The sequence below is a fragment of the Pongo abelii genome, chromosome 14 (genome assembly GCF_028885655.2).
Source record: "Pongo abelii isolate AG06213 chromosome 14, NHGRI_mPonAbe1-v2.0_pri, whole genome shotgun sequence".
Classification (NCBI taxonomy): domain Eukaryota; kingdom Metazoa; phylum Chordata; class Mammalia; order Primates; family Hominidae; genus Pongo; species Pongo abelii.
In genome coordinates, this window is record NC_071999.2 from 41,879,151 (window position 1) to 41,902,797 (window position 23,647).

The 23,647-nt window shown below is 41.9% G+C and overlaps 1 protein-coding gene and 1 pseudogene across 7 annotated transcripts in view; both read right to left on the reverse strand.

Annotated features, from left to right (window-relative positions):
• Window positions 1-15,320, reverse strand: part of SMAD9 (SMAD family member 9) — a 76,251-nt gene extending 60,931 nt beyond the window's left edge. For 4 of the 7 annotated variants that reach the window (XM_063714796.1, XM_063714795.1, XM_024231082.3 and 1 more), the window contains exon 1: window positions 15,173-15,296. The gene's annotated coding sequence lies outside the window, so the exon portion shown is untranslated. Of the gene's footprint in view, window positions 1-15,067 lie in introns of all 7 variants that reach the window. The other 3 variants (XM_054528928.2, XM_063714794.1, XM_054528926.2) reach the window with 3 other exon arrangements.
• A 6,183-nt stretch (window positions 15,321-21,503) lies between these two features.
• On the reverse strand, window positions 21,504-23,012 carry LOC100448825 (large ribosomal subunit protein eL29-like; annotated as a pseudogene).
• Window positions 23,013-23,647: the final 635 nt, after the last annotated feature.

Genomic DNA, 23,647 nt, shown 5'->3' on the forward strand with positions numbered 1-23,647 from the left:
TCTAGACTTTAATTACTAGAAATCGACTTGGTTGTTTTACCCCACTCCCATTCTTTCTCTGTTGTAATTCACTCTTCCTGAAAATCTTAATCATTCTTATCCTGTTCAAAAGGTCTTACACTTCTTTTGAGTATCTTCTTTTGTTAGTTACAGTTACTGCCAGATTTTCAGTAATACTAATCAATATATTAATATGAAAAGGCAGAACTGGAGCCGTTTTAAAAATTATTATTTCCGGCCAGACACAGTGGCTCACACCTGTAATCCCAGCACTTTGGGATGCCAAGGCGGGCGGATGGCTTGAGCCCAGGAGTTTGAGACCAGCCTGGGCAACATGGCCAAACCCCCATCTCTACAAAAACAAAAACGAAAAACAAAAAAACAAAAATTAGCCAGGTGTGGCTCTGCAGGGCTATAGTCTCAGCTACTAGGAAGGCTGAGGTGGGAGGATCACTTGAGGCTGGGGAGTTCGAGACTACTGTGAGCCGAGATTGTACAACTGCACTCCAGCCTAGATAAAAGGGCAAGACCCTGTCTCAAAAAAAAAAAAAAAAAAAAACTTATATCCTTTGTTATATTTTTTAAAAGTTTTGTTTATTGTTTTGAAAATAGAGATAGGGTCTCGCTATATTTTCTTGCTACGTCTCAAGCAATCCTCCCGCTTCAGGCTCCCAAAGTGCTAGTATTACAAGTATGAGCCACTGCACCTGGACAAAAATTCTTATTTCTAATCTACATGCTTTACAACTCTTAAATCAAACGAAAGTTTTAAATAAGGAGAACACCAAGGGAAAAATAACAAAGACTCTAAGGAATGGCAGCTAATTTTTCTTCACTGATCAAATTTCCACAGCTACAAAGGCCAAATGGCCCTTCAAATTTCATTTGAAGAATAAATGCTGTGTCATTGAATGTTATATCACACACTGGACTATTATCTCTTATGCTGGCTAGGTATCTTTTATTCTAACCATGATTTATTTAAAATTAATGTGAACAAAAATTGGCGGGTTTTTAGAAACAAGAAATTTTTAAAAATGTTTTATTCCTTTTATTTACATGACCATATGTTATGGAATTCCACATAAGTAATTATCTTAGATGTGAAAAGACACTTACATAAATAAATGGAAAAAAATGTAGTTTCTCAAGAAACACCTCACTAAAAACCATATTCTATGCAAATCATACTTCTGATAAGGGATACACATCCAGAATATATCTCATCACCAGGAAATTGAGGCAAAAAAAGAAAAAGTTAACAGAATATATTTAAAAACTCTTAAAACTCAACAACAACAAAAAACAAACCACCCAATTCAAAAGGCGCAAAACACTAGAATAGACACTTCTCCGAGGAAGATATACAAATGGCAAATAAGCACATAAAAGGAGGTTCGACATCATTAGTTACTAGGGGAATGAGTGCAAACCAAAATCACAAGGTACCACTTCATACCCACTAGGATGGCTCTTGTCAACAAAACAGAAAATAACAAGTGTCAGCAACAATATGGAAAAATCAAGAATGTGCAAAAATTTGCACATTGCTGATGAGAATGTAAAATGGCTTAGCAGGTGTGGGAGAGAGTTTGGGAGATCCTCAAAAAAGTAAATGTAGAATTACCATGTGACCCAGTAACTGCACTCCTAATTATACACCAAAAACAAGAAAATAGGTACTTAATGTTCATTGCATTATTTACAATAGCCAAAAAGTGAAAACAACCTCAACATCCATCAACAAATGAACAAATTGTTATATATATATCCAATAAAATATTACACAACCATTAAAAAGGAACGAAATTTTGACACTTGCTACAACGTGGATGAACCTTCGAAAGATTATGCTGAGTGCAATAAGCCAGACACAGAAGGACAAATAATGCATGATTCCACTTACTTATATGAAATATCTAGAATAGGGAAATTCATAGAGAAGAAAGTAGAATGAAGGTTACCAGGGGCTAAGAGAAGGGGAAAATGGGGACTATTGTTTAAATGGTACAGAGTTTCAGTTCGGGAAGATGAAAAAGTTCTGGCAATGGATAGTGGTGGTAGTTGTACATAAAACAGGAATGTGCTTAATGCCACTGAACTATATGCCTAAAAATGTTGAAAATGAGGCCGTGTGCGGTGGTTCACGACTGTGATCCCAGGGCTTTGGGAGGCCAGAAGTACAAGACTAGCTTGGGCAACAGAGCGAGATCCCATCTCTACAAAAGTTGTTGTTGTTGTTTTTGATTAGCCAGGAGGGGTGGCACCCACCTGTAATCCCAGCTACTCAGGAGGCTGAGGCAAGAGGATGGCTTGAGCACAGGAGTCTGAGGATGCAATGAACTATGACTGCACCACTGCACTCCAGCCTGGGTGATGGCAAGACCCTGACTCTAAAAATAAATAAATAAATGTTAAAACGGTAAACTGCATTACTATTTATATTTTACCACAATAAAGGAAAATCGTATCCAAATGTTATAGTAATTTGCTTCATCACTACCTTCAAGGGATTTTACAAATGGAGTTTCTCTCTCTGTCACATTGGAGGTATTTTAATAAACTCTAATTTTCAGGTAGAAAATAATGTGCCATCGGTACCTGAAAGCCTTGGAAGAAAATAGAATCCCTGAAAAGGTAAAATGCTGGGAAATCTTCACACTCGCCCAGGCCCAGTTACATAGGTTAATCTCCTTTCAGCAGCCCACCCTCTCTGAAGGACAGCCAGTTCCGTGAGATCCCTGGCAGGCTGCCTGCCTTTCAGATCCTTTCTTCTACTTAGTGCCAATTAATGTAAACATATCCATTTTCTCTGACGGTGGTGGTTTTGAGGGGGAGAAGAAAGTACTGTTTTTAAAATAACATTTGCTTCTACAGTAAAAAGGGGAGAAAATATGGAACAATCTCTAGAGAAACCTTTTTTAATGAGATCTGTTTTCTGTTTCACAACCATCCAACAGCAATGTTACATGCCATGAATCGGTATTATTCAGCTTGATTTTCTCAGAACAAGTTATTCTTGTAATGCAAACTATAAAATTTCTTCAGTCAAAACATATAATTAAATACAACACACATTCCTAGATTCAACAACTGTGGGCATTCTGAAAGAAGACAGAAATACAAATTTCTGTCATGCTAAATTTTACTAATACCCCAGAGTCTCCATGACTTCAAATCAATTGAAAAGTTCAAATTAAGATTAATAAGTTCTAATATACAAAAAAAAAGAAAAGTCCACAAAAGTCGAAATTCATTCTTTCGTAAAACTGACTTTATGATCCCTCCTGGAATAGGAATATAACAGAATAGAATCTACTACATAAAAATATTATTGGGTTAAGTGAATTTACCTTACAATACACAACTAAATATGAGAATATTTGAAGTTCATTTTAAAAATACATTATCATCACTCCTGAATTTGGGTATATTGTGGCCCAGAGAAAGTGACATAATAATCGCTTGAGTCTCATCCGATAAAATAGTCAAAAGGAAAAAAAAGAAGTGAAAATAAAAACAAATTAGCAACTAAACAACTAATTATGGTGGGAGGAGAAAGAACACATACAATATCACTGTAAAATCAGAAACTCTCCAATAACAGCTTGATTTTTTATATTCATACTGAATTTCACATGAAACCGAAGGCCATGACTACAAGGGATATATGTGGCCCAAATGAAGACTCTTGTTTTACCAGGCAGCCTTGTGCTCATGGCAATGAAGTACTACGGTAAGCAGATGTCACTGGAATTTATACTTAATAAGCCACTTGGGAAGCCTTGGTCTACATTCACTTACATCCCTGAGATACAGTTCTCTTGGCCACTCGTACAGTTTGATTTTTTGGCTAGAATGTTACTGTTGATTGGATATCATTTTTAAAGTTTCAACGGAGATTTTGAATTATTTTTTAAGTTAAAGAGACTAGATACAGTTTTTATTGTTGCTCATTATCACTTCTTTGGAAGACAGAACCACTATTCCATTGCCTGTTTGCTATGTAGTGAAAGGGAAGTAGAATGGGCATTAAAGCAGCAAAGACGGGAGTCTAAAGGTCATGCCCAATAGTTTGGGTCACTTAAGGTAGGTTTAGAATGCTGTATATTTTTCCATGTAACAGTCTGAATATTAAGATCATATTTAAACATTTCAATGGTAAGCCAACATAACAGTGATACAAGAGAAGGCCAGCACTACCTTGTAGAGATCATGGTGTAAGTTTCTAGTATTGCAACCTACATTCTTTACACATATGTAATAAACTGTATATAATTTACACACACATATAGTCAGCATATTCTTGGAAACACTGTATGCCACCCCACAAATGTGTTACTTTATTATTTAAGTTTGGAAGGGCCCACAATTTAATGCTTCCAGAAGCAAGAGGCAACATGATATAATGAATAAAACACAAGAATGGAGGAAGAAGACTCCAGTCTGAGTGCTAGTACCATCACTGTCATCTTCAAGTAATTAGTCACTTCCATACTGTTTTCTCCTCTGTAAAATGGAAACAATAGTCACTACCTTTTGTGCAGAAGTACTGAGGAGATGTGAGAGAAAGCAGTTTGAAAACTGTAAACTAAGATAATATTATTGTATATTATCAACATGGAGTTATACTTCTGTTTATTCCTCCTGTAGGCTTCACTGTGGGAGTTAAAAGGTGCCCCAAAAAATTAAAAACAACCGGCTGGGTGCAGTGGCTCACGCCTGTAATCCCAGCACTTTGGGAGGCCGAGGCGGGTGGATCACGAGGTCAGGAGATCGAGACCATCCTGGCTAACATGGTGAAATCCCGTCTCTACTAAAAATACAAAAAATTAGCCGGGCGTGGTGGTGGACGCCTGTAGTCCCAGCTACTCGGGAGGCTGAGGCAGGAGAATGGCGTGAACCCGGGAGGCAGAGCTTGCAGTGAGACAAGATCACACCACTGCACTCCGGCATGGGGGACAGAGCGAGACTCTGTCTCAAAAAAAAATAATAAATAAATAAATAAGTAAATGAAAATTAAAAACAACCTCTTTAAACTAAAATTTAACCACCATTGACTCCAGGATCCTCAAATACACTATGTTCGAATGTAGAGATGGAACCATAGTGAATATGAGAAGAGGGAGGGATGAAAACACAGACCACATAGAATTTGCAAGGCAATGAGACGACTCTGCCTGATACTACCATGGTGGATACATGTCATGATACATTTGTCCAAACCCACAGAATGTACACCACCAAGAGTGAGTCTCCCAAATTTCTACTCTGAGTCCGTATCCATACATTTTACACTTAAAAGCCCAGTAAATATCATGAGGTGGGGGTTGTGAGTTGATGCCTGTAACATCAATTTCAAATAAGGCTGTTCGCAATTTGGCCTCCCCAGACTATATTCCCAGCCTCATCTCTTTTCACTCCCTTTGCCCATCACTCCTTCCCTCCCTGCCCAGAAGGCCCCTGTGCAGCTCTATCTTTCCTGCTCCTTCTTCAAAACAGAGCTGTAAGGAAACCTTCCCTGGAGGCCCCCAGGCAACAGCACTGATCAGCTCTCTGCTGCTCCTCTGGGCTTCCACAGCACCTAACATGTGCTGGTCACTCACAACAGCACTTACCATACTTGAGTCCCCAGATTTGGTAAGTGTTTTCTCCAGAGATGCCTAGCCTTCTATCAGGCCACAAGCCAAGCCATATTGTGGTCTGTACAACCTGCCTAGCATGCAGGAGGCCATCAATAAATGTTGAATGAATGAAAGTAGGATCCAGTTTTATCAATACCATTAACTATTGTATTATTAGTATTACTATTTTGAGACAGGGTCTTGTTCTGTCACCCAAGATGGAGTGCAGTGGTGTGATCACGGCTCACCGCAGCCTCAACCTGCCAGGCTCAATAGATCCTCCCCCTGCAGCCTCCTGAGTATCTGGGACTATAGGCACGCCCCACCAAGACCAGCTAAATTTTTTAAATATTTTTCTCATAGAAGGGTTTTCACCATGTTGTGCAGGCTGGTCTCAAACTCCTGGGCTCAAGCGATCTCCCCTCTTGGTCTCCCAAAGTGCTGGGATTACAGGCATGAGCCACTGCACCTGGCCAACTATTGTATCATTAAGCCCCATGTAATTCTAACCTAAAGCCCACTGCTTTACTAACGCGGTACAATAAATTTCTTTGAAAGACAAAATTATGTAATGCATTCCCTACTTCCTATGCATAGTCTATCTACTTAAGGTAATATTATACAGAGCATAACCTGTCTGAATACTTGCAAAGTATTAAATGGCTATAAATAATCTTTTTAATATATATATTTTTAATGATGTGTGGGCAATTTTTAAAATTTTATAGATGCGTGTCTCAAGGAAGGCTGTTAACCGGCCAAAGGCTGCCTGCGGGGGGTGCAGTTCATAAACTGATAAAGAATCACAAACAAGCCGTGTTATGAACTGCTGTTCGGGGAAGCTCAATTATTTTTTATTTTTTATTTTTTGAGACAGAGTTTCACTCTTGTTTCCCAGGATGGAGTACAATGGCACCATCTCAGGTCACTGCAACCTCTGCCTCCTGGGTTCAAGCGATTCTCCTGCCTCAGCCTACCCCAGTAGCTGGGATTACAGTCATGCACCACCACACCCAGCTAATTTTGTATTTTTAGTAGAGATGGGGTTTCTCCATGTTGGTCAGGCTGGTCTTGAACTCCCAACCTCAGGTTATCCGCCCGCCTCAGCCTCCTGAAGTGCTGGGATTGCAGGTGTGAGCCACCGCACCCAGTCGGGGAAGCTCAGATTTTTATTTGCTAAAGAGAAGCATGAGCAGTGGAGATGGTGTGTCAACTGCTCAGCTAGGAGTTGTGGCCATTTAAAAGCATGCACACCACTTGAATTTGCCTTCACTCTTCCAAATACCCCTTTGGTTATGTGATTCTTCTGTTCAAACCATTTAATAGTTATCTTGACTACGGGTTAAAATTGAATAGTTCTCCTTTGCCTACAGATTAAATCTAAATTCCCTGCCCTTCCTTCCACCTTACCCTACAAAAACCAACCTATTTAGGGAAGAGAAAGGTGGGGTCGTTGAAAACCCAACATATTTAGGGAAGTGAAAGGTGGAGTGGTTCAAGTATCAACAATGAAGTGGACACTACCCTAGCAGCTGAATATTTCAAGATAAGACATGGTCCCTTTCCTCTATAATACTATTGAGACAGCAATCTAAACATATTATTATCAGGCAAGTAATAGGTGCACTATTACAACAGTTACTAGAAGAGCGTACTCAAAGTCGTCTGGAGGCCCCTGGCTGGCTAAAAGGGTTGGGTGGGGTTTCCTATAGGACCAGCCAGGCAAACTCACCCTTGAACCAGTAAAGGGTAGCAGGGAAAAACAGGAGGAAACTGTACAAAGGCTGGGTCCTCCTCCTGACAGACTCAGTAAGTAGTGAAATTCCATGGCCTAGGGATGTTCTCAGCATCTCTAAGTTCTCTCAAGGACTTACTGAAAGAATCTCTTCCTGTTTATGTCTTTTATTTTACCTCTACCTTCTAGTTTACCTCCCAAATCCCAAATGGGATCATTCTCATTATCCTTGACAAGACTAACTAAAAATTCACACACAGAAAATACGGAAGTCTAATCAGGAAAAATACAGTCATCCCCAGGTATCTATGGGGGATTCAGTCCAGAATCCCCACAGACACCAAAATCCAAGGATGCTCAAGTCCCTCGTATAAAATGGTATATTTGTATATAACCTACCACATCCTCCCTTATACTTTAAATCATCTTAGCTTACTTATAATATCTACTATACTGTAAATGCTTTGTAAATGGTTTTTATATCTTATTTTTTATTTGTGTCATTTTTAATTTTTTCTGCAATTTTTTCACTTGCGGTTGGTTGAATCTGTTGATGCAGCAACTGCTGACTCACAAGGCCAGCTGAATAGAGAAATAAACCCAAATAGATTACAGTTTGGGGAGGTAAGACATCTTACTATTGGAGAAATATTTTAATATTTGCTTTCTTGATCTCTTTCACGCTAACTATGCTATGAAATCCTGGAGACTAGGATTTTATTTTTGTCACTTTATTTCGTTGTGTAGTCCCCAGGGCCTGTTTTGGGGCCTCATAGGCAGTGTAGACACAATAGGCACAGAGTAAATAATGGTTGAATGAATATCCTATACAAGTCCCATAAATTTACAAGTTTCACCTTCTAAAGTGATTGCTACACCCACAAAATTGCAACACTTTAAAACCCCAAGATATAATCAATACAACTTTAAAAAAATAAAGTGTATTTAGAATATCTTGTAATAAAATTAGATGCAACGACAACAGAAAGCAAGTAAAACTGCCACTCCTTTGAAATAATACCAACTTGTCATTATTTGCAAACACAGCCAACACCTAATGGCTGCTTTGTGTAAACATATAGTCAATAAGCTGAAAGGGAAGCATTTATGTCCATAAATGTTTGTCTTTGACAAATATTTTATTCAACTCCTATTCCTAAAAATAAAATTCTACTTTCACTAAAAAGCAAAGAATAACTAAATGCATAAACAAGAGAAAGAAAACCACGTGAGACCTAAAATCTTTTTAGCTTAACACATTTTTCAACTTCCACATTCATTACCACCATTCTTGGCTTCTAATAATCACTTACGTCATTAATAATAATGACCCATATCATCAATCACTGGTGGTCTTGCTCTATGAACAAATTGTGTTCAATCCTGCGTAGTGATTTGGAAACTGGAATTCACCTTCCCCTAGAACAATGTCATGAGTGCTGATGTACTTCCTGGCCAGCTCACTAGGATCCTCTTAACTCACAATGCAGGTGCCTTTCATACTACTAACACTAATTCAAATATGCGATGTCTACCTTTGGCATCTGCCAATCTGCTTTCTGTAACACCCTCTTTCCACACTTATGTGCCTCAAACTTCTCAACAGTGCTACTGCCCAAGCCCTAAAATGATTTACTCTTGGGCCGGGTGCAGTGGATCACGCCTGTAAACCCAGCACTTTGGGAGGCCGAGGCCGGCGGATCACAAGGTCAGGAGATCGAGACCATCCTGGCTAATATGGTGAAACCCTGTCTCTACTAATCATTCTCAGTAAACTATCGCAAGAACAAAAAACCAAACACCGCATATTCTCACTCACAGGTGGGAATTGAACAATGAGAACACATGGACACAGGAAGGGGAACATCACACACCGGGGACTATTGTGGGGTGGGGGGAGGGGGGAGGGATAGCTTTAGGAGATATACCTGATGCTAAATGACAAGTTAATGGGTGCAGCACACCAGCATGGCACATGTATACATATGTAACTAACCTGCACATTGTGCACATGTACCCTAAAACTTAAAGTATAAAAATAATAAAATAAAAAAATAAATAAAAATAAAAATACAAAAAATTAGCCAGGCATGGTGGCAGGTGCCTGTAGTCCCAGCTACTTGGGAGGCTGAGGCGGGAGAATGGCGTGAACCTGGGAGGTGGAGGTTGCAGTGAGCCGAGATGGTGCCACTGCACTCCAGCCTGGGCGACAGAGAGAGACTCCATCTCAAAAAAAAAAAAAAAGACTTACTCTTCCTTCTTCCTTCCTCACTCGTCCTCTCAGCCAAACTCCAATTCTCTCATTGTGATTCTCAGCAAAGAAAGGAGCAAGATGAATTCATGAACTTATGATAAAGTGTACTGATAAGAGATGTCAAATATTCTGCCACAAAGTGGGAAACTGATGGAATCTGTGAATCCCTTTCTGTGTTACCATTAACTCCTGAAACGTGGTACTACCAAGTCAGTTAAATTTAGATACAAGAATTCAGAAAGCAACTCCTGGCAGGCACTTCAGTTGAAAGCTACCATCCATCAAATGCTTCTTAAAAAAGACCTGCAAATCTGCTGTAAGCTTTCCATAGCCCACAAGTACTTAGGACAAAATCCTTTAGAATGACATTAACCATTGCACAATTATTGCGTTTTGTGAAAACAAATCAAAATACACAGTAACCAAAGTAAATCTGTATTTGATAGGCTTCTAAGCACTTTTAACAGACGAAAAGTAAAAAACAGGCTGTATGGAAGAAGATATTCCATAGATTACAGCAGTGATTTTAAGGCAAATGGCCCAGTCTATCTAGGGACGTGCTCCCGGGGTCAGTGAGTTCAGGATGTGGCTACCTCACAGTGTTCACACTTCTACTACTTGCAAACTCTAAGTCGTCAGAATCCTCAACTCAGAATCCCCAATGTCACCAACACATTTGAATGGCCCCAAGACCACATGTATGCTATCCAGATTCCTTTGTTCAGTGATAGAAAACTGGCAACTGGAGTCCTAGAATGAATGGGCATCCCTGGCACTCCTAGTGCTTGTAAACTGAAGATTGCTTTTCACAACTGCAGCACCAAACTCTCCTCGGGACTGAGGAGTACATGTTTTCTATTTATAGTCCCTCAGAATTAAATATGAAAAAGAAAAGGAAGTGATCAGGTATTAAGTATTAAATTTCCCCAAGGGGAAATTCACATAAAAATAATCCCCGCCAGTGAATCAGCTAATCAGAGTACTAAAGAATGAGACAAAAAGAGAGAGAAGATTTTGATATTTCATATCTAAAAAAGAGCAATTGGAAATTGTCATTATAGGAAAAAATCAGAACTACATAGGTCTCCTTTACAATTATTCTTTGGGTTAAACTTTTTTCTTTGAATTAAATGTGGGCTGGGAATGAGGGGGAAGAACCATAATCTCTTCAGTGCTTATGACTTCTAAAGTGTTACAACCTTGTGCACACACATATACAATCCATCTTAATATTTATGCCTTTTATTTTAAATTCTGAATTTAAATTTTATATTGGGAGTCGTTTTGATTCTTGAAAAATGCGTTTTGAGCTGATTAGAGCTTCCCAATTAAAACAGTACAATTGAATATATTATACAGGCATGACATTTATAAGCAAATTCTATTTTTTCACATCATATTAACTTTAATACTGGATCATTACACAGAACATGATATATTTTAAAATGAGAGTTAGTACTGTTCAATAATAGAATGACCAAGGCACAGAAGGGAGATTCAGCCTCTGATAAGGCTGATAACAAGACCCTTTATACATCCGACGTGAACAAAGCAGCAGCTCATCTCAGTAGCAGTCTGCTTTTCTTTTGTGAGCATAGTTTGAAACACATACACTAAAAACAGTATCAATTTTTATGGGGCTATGGTGGGGGGAGGAATCAGCATATCGTGTTAGCAATTTTCTGTGGAATCACATTAGTGTTTCATTGTGGTAGCCATATCACATTAAAATCTGTTTTTCTACTAAATGGCTTCCATTGTGTATTTAGTGAATCTGATATGGAAAATTGCTAATGCAATAAGAGTATCATAGAAGCTTTCCTGACTGTAATGCTCAGCCACAATATTCAGCAGAAGGAGGCTCTCAACTGGGCTGAGGGGATTTCAGGCCTCTTAACTAGTCCTCAGCTCAGATTCAACACCGGCTTCTTGAAAGATGGACTTTATCCTATGGGTGAAATGCTTTTACAGATTTTATTTCAGGAGGGACCATGGGTTCAGTGAAAAAATGTGTCATGTATTTGTTATTTATTGATAGAGTACTATAAAGGGCACTGTGGTCAGCATTCAGAGAATAAAAAAGGTAGACGAAACAGTCCCTTCCTTCCTGGATCTTGTAAGGATGGTCTGAGGGGAAGAAATAAATTAGTCTATGAGTAACTTAATACAAAACAGATAAGAGTTGAAAAGGCGAAGAGCCATAGGAGCTCGAAGGAGGACATACCTGGGACCAGGGTCATCACAGAAACTCCCGTGAAGGCAGCGCCTGAACAGGGCATACAAGATGAAGAAGTCACATTTGAGGATCCTGTGGGAGGTGGGGAAGCTGGGAAGACCTCAGCGTGGGGTAAAGGTGCACAGGAGAGGAAAGCCAGCGTATGCGTGGAAACTAGCATTCGCTATTTTAACTGCAGCATAAAATAGGGAAAGACCGGGAAGATAAGCCTGGAGAAGTGGTCTTGGGTCAGCCTAACACAAAAGGAGGCCGACACCAAAGGAGAGCAGAATACAAGTCAGGCAAGTGTGGCCGAGGTGTCCCTCATGGTTTTGGGGTAGGAAGTGTCAGGATGAAGACCACCAGGCAAGAAGAACGTCCAGTTTTCATGGGTATAATGACTTCTAATGCTAACAGATATCTTGAAATCCTAACAACTTTAGTTGACACAAGTTTCTTAAGAGACAAAATTTACAGGAATATTTATTTTAAAAGGTTAGTTTATTACCAAGGGATAATTGTTTATTTTTTTAATGTCCTTACTTAGGACACGGACATTCACCAGGATAACATGAAACATTGTGAAAATGCTCACAGTATTATAAGTACTTATGCATTTACTGTTTGCATTTTTTTTTTTTTTTTGCTTTAGAATAACTTTTCAACTCACTAGCAACAGTAACCAAGGAAATATAAATCCAACAGCCTAGAATTACAACTATTTGAGAAGATTCATGGTTTCAACGTACTGCTATATTTACTGTTTCATTCCGGACAGTTTCCCGTTTTTTAACTCCTCTCTAAGTGTCCAAAACAATATACAGAAAGTCTGCCCTAAGCTTCGTTAAAGCTTTAAAATTTAGCATAGTATGTCTGGCAAATCAGAAGAACCACATATTTGTCATAACCTTTACCTTCCCTAAAATCAGAGTACATCCTGTGGATAAGGATTATTTCCCACATATTAAAGCAGCACATGATGAAACTGCTGTCCTATTTATTACAGAGGGAATGTCAGATATAAACTAGTTACCTTAATGCTACAGTGATCACTTACGAAACACCATCCCTCCAGTTTGGCAATGCATAGTGCACTCTCATTAATCAGAATTAAACTATTTGGAAAACATACTGAGTACTTTCATACTGACATTGAATATTTTCAACTTTATGAAACAATTTCTGGACAGACTTTTTTCCCTCCAACTGACCACATGATTAGTAAAGATAAATAGTGTACCAGTTGTTTATTACTTATGGATATCTTTAGTAATGTTTCATTTAAAAAACAAAACAAAACTCTTCTTTCTCATCCATGTCTTGGGCAATCACAGATGCAAGAGTTGACATGTGTGAATATTTTCTGATTACTCATTAACTAGGAATATATAAGTTAAAAAAAAATTTTTAAAGGAGAAAAGCCGAATAGTTCATGTTGACTTTGAAAGACTGATGACAACGATGTGGCAATTCTAAAGTACGTAGAGGTTTAACCCCAAATTTGTTTACGTCTTTGATTTTTAGTAAACACTGCACAATAAACATGAGTATGTTCAGATCAAGAGTATGTTGGCATTCTCTTAAGCATAGTTTGAAACCACAGAGCTCAAGCATAAAACAGCTCTGACAAAGATAACCAGTCAAGCATAAAAATGGGAGTTGGTTGTGTCAGAATACATTAAGAGGCCGAAGGCTGTCTGGCAGACAGCTGTCTGGCCATCAGTGAAGGTGACTATTACCACTAAAAGTTGTTTTTCGGATACAGTACTTGAAATTGCTGTCATCTTATGTTTAAAATGCTCCTTATTTATAAAGCGTCACATCCTTTTCTTATCTGAAGCCTCCTTCTTGGATAACCACAAACCTAAAAGGAGTCTAAAATTGTGCTGATGCTTTCCTACAAGCACAGGGAAACTCTTTTATTGAATCTTTGTCTATTTAGAGTTGAGAATGTCTTTGGCTTTTATTTTAAATGCCTTCTTAAATATAGATCACTATTTTTAAAATGTAAACATCCAAAGGCATTCCCTCACACTTGGAGGAATGCTAAGGCAGGAGATATACTTGTAGTAGTCACATTTCACTTTCCCAGACGGGTGCCACAAACATTCCGCTCAGTTACTGCTTAAGAGGCAGCATTATTAAATGCCTCACGACTTAACGGTCAGCCTTCATGCTTCTTGCTAACCTACATTTCCAAAAGATCACCCGAGAAATCTGGCAAGCCACCGAAATGGTACTAGTAAACTGGATCCATCCAAAGCACTCCACAGTGCCCTGTGGGTGTGTTTCTCACTGTAAACTACTGGGTAAAGAATTTACATACAATTTTATCCCCAAACTCAATTTGTATCATTTGTAGGTTAGTTCTCAGGAGTACCCACTCCAGCCCAGAAATAAGTCAACGTAGTATTTCCAAACTATCACTTCAAATGTTCACGGTCAACGGCAGAAGGAGGAAGGAATAGTAACGGGAAGACTTGTCAACGATTAGCCATCCATAAAAATGTTCTCCCAGCGCTCCTCCTTCCGATCACAAAGCTGGCGTCAGGCAGTCTCCTGTATCTGCTCCCCACCTCGCCCCCTCCCCTCTGCGGAGAGCTGGCACCGAGGGGCGGACCAAGGAAAAGACAAACACCCCGGCTCCGACACAGTCCAAGCGCGAGCCCGGAGACACTTGAACAACATTCCTAACTTTTTTTTCTCACTTCGCATGCCTCAAAGGTAAACAAAGCAAAAAGCCTACGAAACAGAAGGCAAGTGAGGCCAATTCGGCACTGGCGAGTTTAAAAGTGGCCCCCAAAGAGTCACAATGACGACCCCCGCCGCCCCCTCTGTCCGCTGTCCCCGCTCTCCAGCTACAGCAAGCGACTCCTCAGGCGCCTATCCTGGTCCCTGCCCACGCCCCGGGCCCCAGCCCCGACCCGACCGCCGCCCCCGCCCCCGCCGCGGGACGAACATCCCCTGATAGGTCCCGGGGCCCGCGGCGCGGGCGGATGCAAGCGAGAGCAAGGCGAGCGGCGCCGCGGCCAGCTCCCCAGAGCGGTCCCTTCCGGCCCCGCGCCCACCCCACCCCAGACAGGCTCCACCAAGAAACACCGGGACAGCGAACGCCAAGAGCCAAGCCACACGCCGAGGAGCCTCCCAGGCTGCCCAGAGAACGAACAACTTCGCCCTCCACTCAACGCGCTCACACGCACGCACACAAGCAGCGCGCGGCCGGGGAGGGCACGTCTTACCTGTCCCCGCGGTGCCACTCATCCCTCCCCCACCCAGGTCCGGCGCCCCCCACCCCGCCCCCGCGGTGGTCCCCCGGCCGCCCGCTCCGAGCACCGCTCACTCACTGCCTGGCTGCGCGCGCCCAGCGCCTGCAGGGCCCGGCGGCGGCGGCGGCGGGGACCGAGACAGCGGCTGCAGCGGTGGCGGCGGCGGCGGCGGCGGCCCCAGCCGGCGTCAGTCAGACTGGAGCCGCGAAGCCTCATCGCCCGTATTAGTGCGCCGACCTGGAAAGCGGCCAGGGAGCCCTGCTTGCGGCCCGCCCCCGCCCGCCGCCGCGCGCTCTGGCCGCTCCGGGAGCCGCAGAGGAGGGGGCTGCGCGGGCCCGGCGGGGGGCGGGAACGAGACCGGCCCCACGGCCACGTGCGCGGAAACTCGCGGCGCGGGGTTGGCGGGGTAGTACTCCTCGCAGCGGCCCGCAGCTCGGTTCCCGCCTTTTCCCCACCCCCAGCCCCGGGCTGCCTTCTCGGTCCCCCTGCGCGACCCCAGGCTCGGCCCCTGCCGGCGATCCCGGCCTGCTGGGGGGGCCCCGGGGTGGGGTGGGAGCCCTTTGCCTGCGTGGGTCGCCTCGCGTCTCTCTCTGCCACCCCACCTCTGAAATTTCTTGCCAGCACCTGGAGCCCGAAACCAGAAGGGTTGTCAGCCCAACAAGAATATAGGATCACCCGCCCATCAGTCTGGAGACCCTTCTGAGCTGCTGTTTCTCACATGTTTCTGGGCCCTGATAGTGACTCTCACTTGCCCTGTTTGTTCCTGATTTGCTTTTCGGAGTAAGGGGATCCTGTCCCCATTGACAGTGACAGAGCAACTGGGCCGCATTGGCATAGGCAGAATCTGGGGGTGAGTGGTGGTTAAAACGACTCATGTAATTATGTGGATTGTAATTTCCTTACGCATATTTATTTGCTTAACAACCCAGCATGTGAGATATATTATCTAATCTAATAAAAGATACAAACTTACGGGCACACAGCAATGTTACTGTACAACTTTCTCGTCTCAAGGCCTGGCTGCCCCCCAGGTAGCCTGCCTCTTAAGGTCACTGTGGACGCCTGGAACCCACTCAGAAATGCCACTTAGGAAGAACCACCTCTGATTCCCCATCAGCCCGTAGCTCCTCATAGAAAAGGCATTTGCTACAGGGGTGAACGTGGAATAAAGCCACAGGGCAGTTTTCAGCTTGCTCCTGTGTGCAGGAAAGTCATACCTCCAGTAGGCCCCGATAGCGGCTCCGAAATGTAAAGCAAGGCCTTAAATTTAACTGCTTTTTCTAGTTCTCAAAGCACTGCACTTTCTTCATGGAAGATGCTATTTTTACATTATTATACCGTTGTAGTTGAACGGTGATTTTTTTAAAACAACATTTGCAGCAGAACCTTCAATACCATGCCTTAACCTCAAAGTCTTCCTTCTACACTGGCCCAGATAGCTCTGCACCCGGCTACGTGTTGGGTTTGAGATTGTCCTGGGTGAGAAACACCAGGAAACAGTGGGACTGGTAAGGGCTACAGATTATATATTAAGGATTAGGCTGGATGTGGACTTTATTGCCAGTAAACTAATTAGGTCCTCAGAATTGATACCTTGTGGCTCAAGTTTTTAAAAATTAAATTAAGAAAAGAAATGGCCCAATCACTATCTCAGTTTCCTTCTCATATATGAGCATAATGCGGAGGACACGATGCAGAGAAAGAAATTATAACCTCTGCAGCGCTGGCTCATGCTTCTGGCATGGAGTCTTTCTCAGTTCGCGGAATTCTCTTGACTCTTGGCAGGCCTTTGATTTAGAGTATGTCTAGTCTGCTCTTTTCTGTACGTTCTCATTTACATACCAGGATATTTTTGCACGATGATGACTTTTTCCTGCCTAAACATTAGTCTGTCACTGATATAATTCCTATCATGTATTCCTCAAGGCTAGTATAGAAAGTTAATCCATTACACTCAAGAACAATAAGATCTGGTGAGTTCCAAGAAGGAGAAAATGCTTGGCCTAGGACAGAAGGCGCAGTGTTGACACTCCATTTTACAGAAGCTGACTGTCCTGGTTAATGGAAAGCTAGACTTTGCTTTTATCTTTCCCGGTGATTTCTTGATTGGCTGTGGTTTTACTGCTTAATAGAACTTCCACCAAAACATTCTGTTATGGGAATCATATGAAAGGAGAGATTCAGTCAGAGGTTGTGATTTGGTAGAACCGCCAGTGAAATTTTGGTTCAGGACCTCAAAACCACGGCAAAACTGAAATTCTTTTTCTGAAAGATGATAAGGTCTTGGCCTAACATGAGCTCCCTCAGGCTATACAACAGTGGTAGGAAGGGCAGCTTCCTTACCCCAAGAGAGAGCCAATTCTTTGCATTTGCCATAGACCCAGCATAAAACCAGATTGTGGTCTTTGAAGCTGTTCCTGAAGTGACAGTGGAGAGAACCGGGCAGCCCAGAAACCCCAGGCATGGAGATTGATCCTGCAAGAGAAGAGGGTTCATCACGGCAGATGACCTAAAGCGATTCATGTATCAAATGTTACCGAGTGTTGAAGGGCTCCATGCTATTGTGTCAGAGTTGGAGTACCTGTTATTAAAGTGGCCAATGATAATGCTCCAGAGCATGCTTTGAGACCTGGTTTCTTATCTACTTTTGCCCTTGCAACAGACCACGGGAGCAAACTTGGACTTTCAAAAAATAAAAGTGTCATCTGTTACTGTTACACCTACCAGGCGATTCAATTAAATCATTTACCTTTGGTGGCGAGTTTCATAGCCAGCAGCAATGCCAATACAGAACTAATTGTCAGCCTAGAAAAGAAACTTACTCCATTATTTGAAGAATTGAGACAAGTTGTGGAAGTTTCTTGATCAGACAGTGGTTTCAATGTGTACCTTATGTTTATTATAACAACACAATATCGATCCAGCAATCTTTAGACCATAATACTTTTATCCATGTGCTCAAGAAAGGCCCTCTTTTTCCAACTCATACTGAAGAGCGAGCATATAGATAAAATGTATGGACAGATTGATTGTTATATTTTCTGGTGTAGGGTCTTTTCTTATTTAGTGAGATCTGGGGATACCACAAAAATAGTTCAGTCTGTCACAGCTCCCATGGAGTTAGTCCAGCCACCAAATATGGATGAGATTCTGTTCCGTGGATCAGAATCAAACTGGTATATTGATCCACTTGCGCCATTAAGTGCTCTATTGTACAATCTGCCCAGGCCTGCAGAATGAAGCAGATTTTTTTATTGCGAATAATAATGAGATATTTTTCTTCAGATTATGTTTTATTTCTTCCCATTGAGTGTGAGGAACATAAAATGGCTTAGTAAAAGCAATAAAATCAGTACAGTCACTAACTTTCCTTTGTACTTGTTATTTTATGATGTAGATGAATATTACTGATTGGTTTGATTCTTCTCAGAGGGTGCTGCTCTTTAATGAAAATAAAAATTATAGCTAATGGTTTTTCCTCAAACTCTGCTTTCTATAACTAATCAGTGTTTTAATGTTTGTGTGTTCTTTATAAAATTTAAATGTAATTAGTTACTGAATTCTGTTTCCAATATTAGTATCTATGTAAACATGATAGTATAACCATTTTTTTCATCTGTGAGTATGCATAAAATAGTATTAAAAAATAAAAAAAAACAGATTGTAACAAAGTCTGTAGTCATCCATGGATGCAAAGATTCTGCTTTGTACGTCTCTTGTACCTTAAGTTTGAGCTAGCATGATAATGGTTCCACTCAGAGTAATAACTAGGAATCATAGCCTCCACGCTCCTCCCACCTCAAGTCTCCTTTCTAAATTTTATCTGTAACTCTGTCCTGATGCTGCACTTTTTCTGTCTCCCATTCGGACTTTCCTTGAAAGTCATCTTTCATTCCGTAATCACTATTGAATGCTTTCCTAAGTACCAGGCACCTGAATTAACTATATGAACACAGAGCACTGGCCCTTAGTAAAGGCAGCCTAAGAGAGAGGTACATCTACCAATGATTATCACACAACTTTGGGCGTCACCGGAGGGGAGTGGGCACAGGGAGGTGTCAGGGAGGTCTTCACAGCGTCAAAATTTTAGTTCCAACTTGAGAAGAGAGCATGAACGCCTACTGTCCTGCACCCTCCCGGGCCTCCACCCTGCCTGAGTGGGTGCAGCCCTACAGGTGCCGGCCTCACAGCAGAGTGCAGGCTGCACTTCAGCCCACTTGCCACCCTGGCCTGACACTCTGATGCAGGTCCAACTTGTTCAATCATGAAGGCAGAATGCCTACTATGTGCAGAATTCCCTGAGCCTTTGAGTAGAAATGCCTCAGTTTTCCTAAGAGAATTGTCAAACTAGTTGGATAGATAAGAAAAACAATGTTAACACGGCAGTTCATCACCAAATACATTCTAAAGGATTGAGAAAAGAGAGCGATGGACCATCTTGACTCAGCAGTGAGGATCAGATGCTGTCTCCATTGTGAGAGTCTTCCAACCAGGAACTGGACTGGCGCTTCCCACACCTCCTCTCATTTCCCTCTCATGACTTCTCACGGGAGAATTATCATCTGCATTTTACGGTAAGGAACCTGAGGGACACACAGACTATCCCCTCCAGCCTGCCTTTCTCCAACGCCCAGGTATTTACACCTCATTGTTGTCCTGGAACTTGAAGTGGAGTTGAAAAGTGATGCAACGTGCTCAGTGACATCCCAGGAAGAATAATCTACACAGGCTAGAAGGTGGAAGGGGCTGAGGGAGAAAAGTTTGTAGAGATAAGAGGTAAGGAGACGAATTAGGAAGCCATTGGAACATTCTAGGCATGAGGTGGTGGGCGACTGTGGGATTCTAGAAAAGTGAGGAGGAGATGTATTTATGAACACTTTGAAGAGATAATCAAGAAACTTTGGCAAAAAAAAAAAAAAAAAAAAAACTGGAGGAATCAAGGATCGAAGATGGGAGGAAATGCTGCCTTTAGAAGAAATAGGTAAATAAGTACTATGAAGCAGGAAACTATGCTTTGGGGAAAAAAGATAAAAGAAAATCACTCTCCTCTTCCCACAATTGTTCCTAAAATGTATTTACCTTTTTCCACCTCACAGCAGCAGCACTACATGAAATTATATAAACTATGTATACGTTTGTTTTGACTGGCTCCTCTGTAAGAAGGCTGGTCTTGCTCACTACTTGTATCCCCACAGCCTGGAACAATGCCTGGCACATAGTAGGTGCTCAATAAATATTGGTCGAATGAATGAAATGTTTAGTATGTGGTGAAAAATATTCGGAAAGTAATTAGAAGACAGATGTGGCTTTGCCTTTCTAAAGGGAGCAATTGCTATGCAGCTCCAGCCAGCTGTGGCCGTGTGAGAAGAAGAATATCCTTTCAAGAGATAACAGACATCCAGAGTTTTATGGAAAATCTTACAACTTAAAATGGTTTTTTTCTGTCGCCCAGGCTGGAGTGCAGTGGTGTGATCTAGATTCACTGCAACCTCCGCCTCGTGGGTCCAAGCGATTCTCCTGCCTCAGCCTCCCGAGTAGCTGGGACTACAGGTGCATGCCACCATGCCCAGCTAATTTTTGTACTTTTAGTGGAGATGGGGTTTCACTGTGTTGATCAGGCTGGTCTCGAACTCCTTATCTCCAGGTGATCCGCCCGTCTTGGCCTCCCAAAACGCTGGGATTACAGGCAGGAGCCACTGTGCCCGGCCACAACTTAAAATATTTTGCAACCCACCTAGGTTTTATTGTGAACCAAGTTTGGCTAGCAATTTGCAGCCTCTGGGTTTCACTTCTCTTGAGTCCATTCGGCATCTCTCTTTTTGTTCTGTGAGAGAGAAACAATAACTAAGGTCATGAAATCAATGAAATTAGAGCTTTTCATCCTGGGAGAGAACAAACCCTTTCTCAAACCGACACAATATTTGGCCTTTCTTCCACTGTCAGACTTCACAAGGAGGGCTGATATTTGTTTCTTCTTCTTGCCACCCCACCGTTCCTAATTTCATCAAATCTGGCTTTTGTCTTCCGCTGTCCACTGTTTGATTTCAGTGCTGTTCTAATATTCTTAGAGGTCACCGGTGACCTTTTAATCATTAATTCAGTGTTTTGTTGACTATCATTCTTTTTAAAAAAATTTTGAAACACACCTTTATTATTTCAGTTAAATTCATGTTACTATTGGAGTTAATCAGATTTATTCATTTATTTAAAAATTTGCTTAGTAATATGTTATTTGGAACCGTTTTAGGGACTAGATGAGACTGACTTTTTTTAATGTCTAATTTTTTTTTCCCGCCTCAGGTTTATTTGTACAAATAGCACAGGATAACACCAACCCCATGTACATGGCAGCCCAGGGGGGGTCGCACTAGTCCTCTGTCCTCACGTTGGCAGACAAAGACAAAGATCTCTACTCTGAAGCCTTTGTAGGAGGCTGGGCACCTAGGGAGCCTGAGCTGGAACTGGAGCTGCAGCTGCAGCCTGGGTCTTGGTTTATTTCTTGGCCTTGGTCTTGGCCTTGGCCTTTGGCCGGCACAGCCTGAGCCCCTGGGCAATGAGGGCACGAGCATGCTTCCCAAGCTTGGGGTAGGGCAATATAGGCAAGTCGATCAAGCTTGCAGCTGACTCCCTTTGGGATCTTGGGCTTAACCTCCTTGGGCTTTACGAGGGCCTCGATAGCCTTGGCACGTGCACTCATGGCCTTGGCACTGTTGGCCTGCATCTTCTTTGGGCCCTTCTTGTTGTGTTTCTTGGCAAAGCACATGTTCCTCAGGAACTTGGGGCCCACCCCCTTTAAGAGATTCGTATCAGCTGGGCGCAGTGGCTCAGGCCTGTAATCCCAACACTTTGGGAGACCGAGGCAGGTGGATCATGAGGTCAGGAGATCGAGACCATCCTGGCTAACACGGTGAAACCCCGTCTCCACTAAAAATACAAAAAATTAGCCGGGCATGGTGTCGGGCATCTGTAGTTCCAGCTACTCGGGAGGCTGAGGCAGGAGAATGGCGTGAACCCGGGAGGCGGAGGTTGCAGTGAGGTGAGATCAAGCCACTGCACTCCAGCCTGGGCAACAGAGTGAGCCTCCGTCTCAAAAAAATAAAAGAGAGAGATTCGTATTTTTGTGATCAGAGTTTCTTGATGCCATTTCTGTGCCGTTTTTGGGACTGGTTGTGTGTGGTGTGGTTCTTGGACTTAGACATGTCTGCATCGTAAGCCGTGGCTTCCTGGAACTTGAAGCTAATGTCTTTAATTTTTTTAAATGTACAGTTCAGTAGTCTTAACTATTGTCTTGCAGCAACAGATCTCTAGAACTTTTTTATCTTGCAAAACTGAAACTCAATGCCTATTAATCACTAATGCCCTCTCCCCCAGTTAGAAACTACCTTTCTACTTTCTGTCTCTGTGATTTTTGACTGCTTTGGATACTTCATATGAGTAGAGTCGTACAGTATTTGTCCTTTTGTGACCAGCTTATTTCACTTAGCATAATGTCCTGGAGGTTTATCCATGCTGTAGCATGTGACAGGATTTCTTTATTTTTTTAAGGCTGTATAACATTCTGTTATTGCATGTATATACCATATTTTCTTTATCCATTCATCAGTGGACATTTGGGTTGCTTCTACCTTGTGGCTGTTGTGAAAAAATGAACATGGGTGTGCAAGTATCTCTTTGAGATTCTGCTTTGAATTCTTTGGATATATATCCAGAAGTGGATTGTTGGAGCAAACAGTAATTCTGTTTTTAATTTTTTGAGAAAATGCCATATTGTTGTCCCAATGGCTGCCACATTTTACACGCCCACCAACAGTGCACAAGGGTTCCAATTTCTCTACATCCTTGCCAACTCTTGTTATTTTGTGTTCTTTTGATAGTGACCATCCTACAGAGTGCGAGGAGATGGCTCGTTGTGGCTTTGATTTGCATTTCTCTTATGAATAGTGCTGTTGGGCATCTTTTTGCATGCCTGTTGGCATTTGTATACCTTCTTTAGAGAAATGTCTGTTCAAGCCCTTTGCCAATGTTTTATTCTGGTTGTAATTGTGGTTGTTGTTGCTGTCCAGTTGTAGGAGTTTCTTATGTAATCTGAAGATGAACCCTTATCAGATATGTGATTTGCAAATATATTCTCCTGTTCTGTAGGTTGATTTTTTATTCTGTTGAATGTTTCTTTTGATGCACAGACGTTTTTTAAGTTCGATGTTGTCCCATTTGTCTATTTTTGCTTTTATTGCTTGTGTTTTTGATGTCATATTTGCTTCTCGTTCTTGATACCTCTGCTGCCCTTAAGAAACCCACAAAGATTTTAATAAATTAAGTCAATAAATGAATGAATATGCCATAAATAAAAAAGAACAGAAAGCCTTCTACTTAATTAAGTGGCAGGACTTACTCAACCATCAGCTCCCAGTTGAAATTTCACCTGGGCTTCCTCAGAGTGCTCCTTCTTCCCCCCCTTGCCTCATTAGTAACTTCCCTTCCTCTGCATCCCAGTTTAAGTGTCACATCCTAGAGAAGCCTTCTTGGTCTTCTCTTAGATCCTCTGTTTTGTAA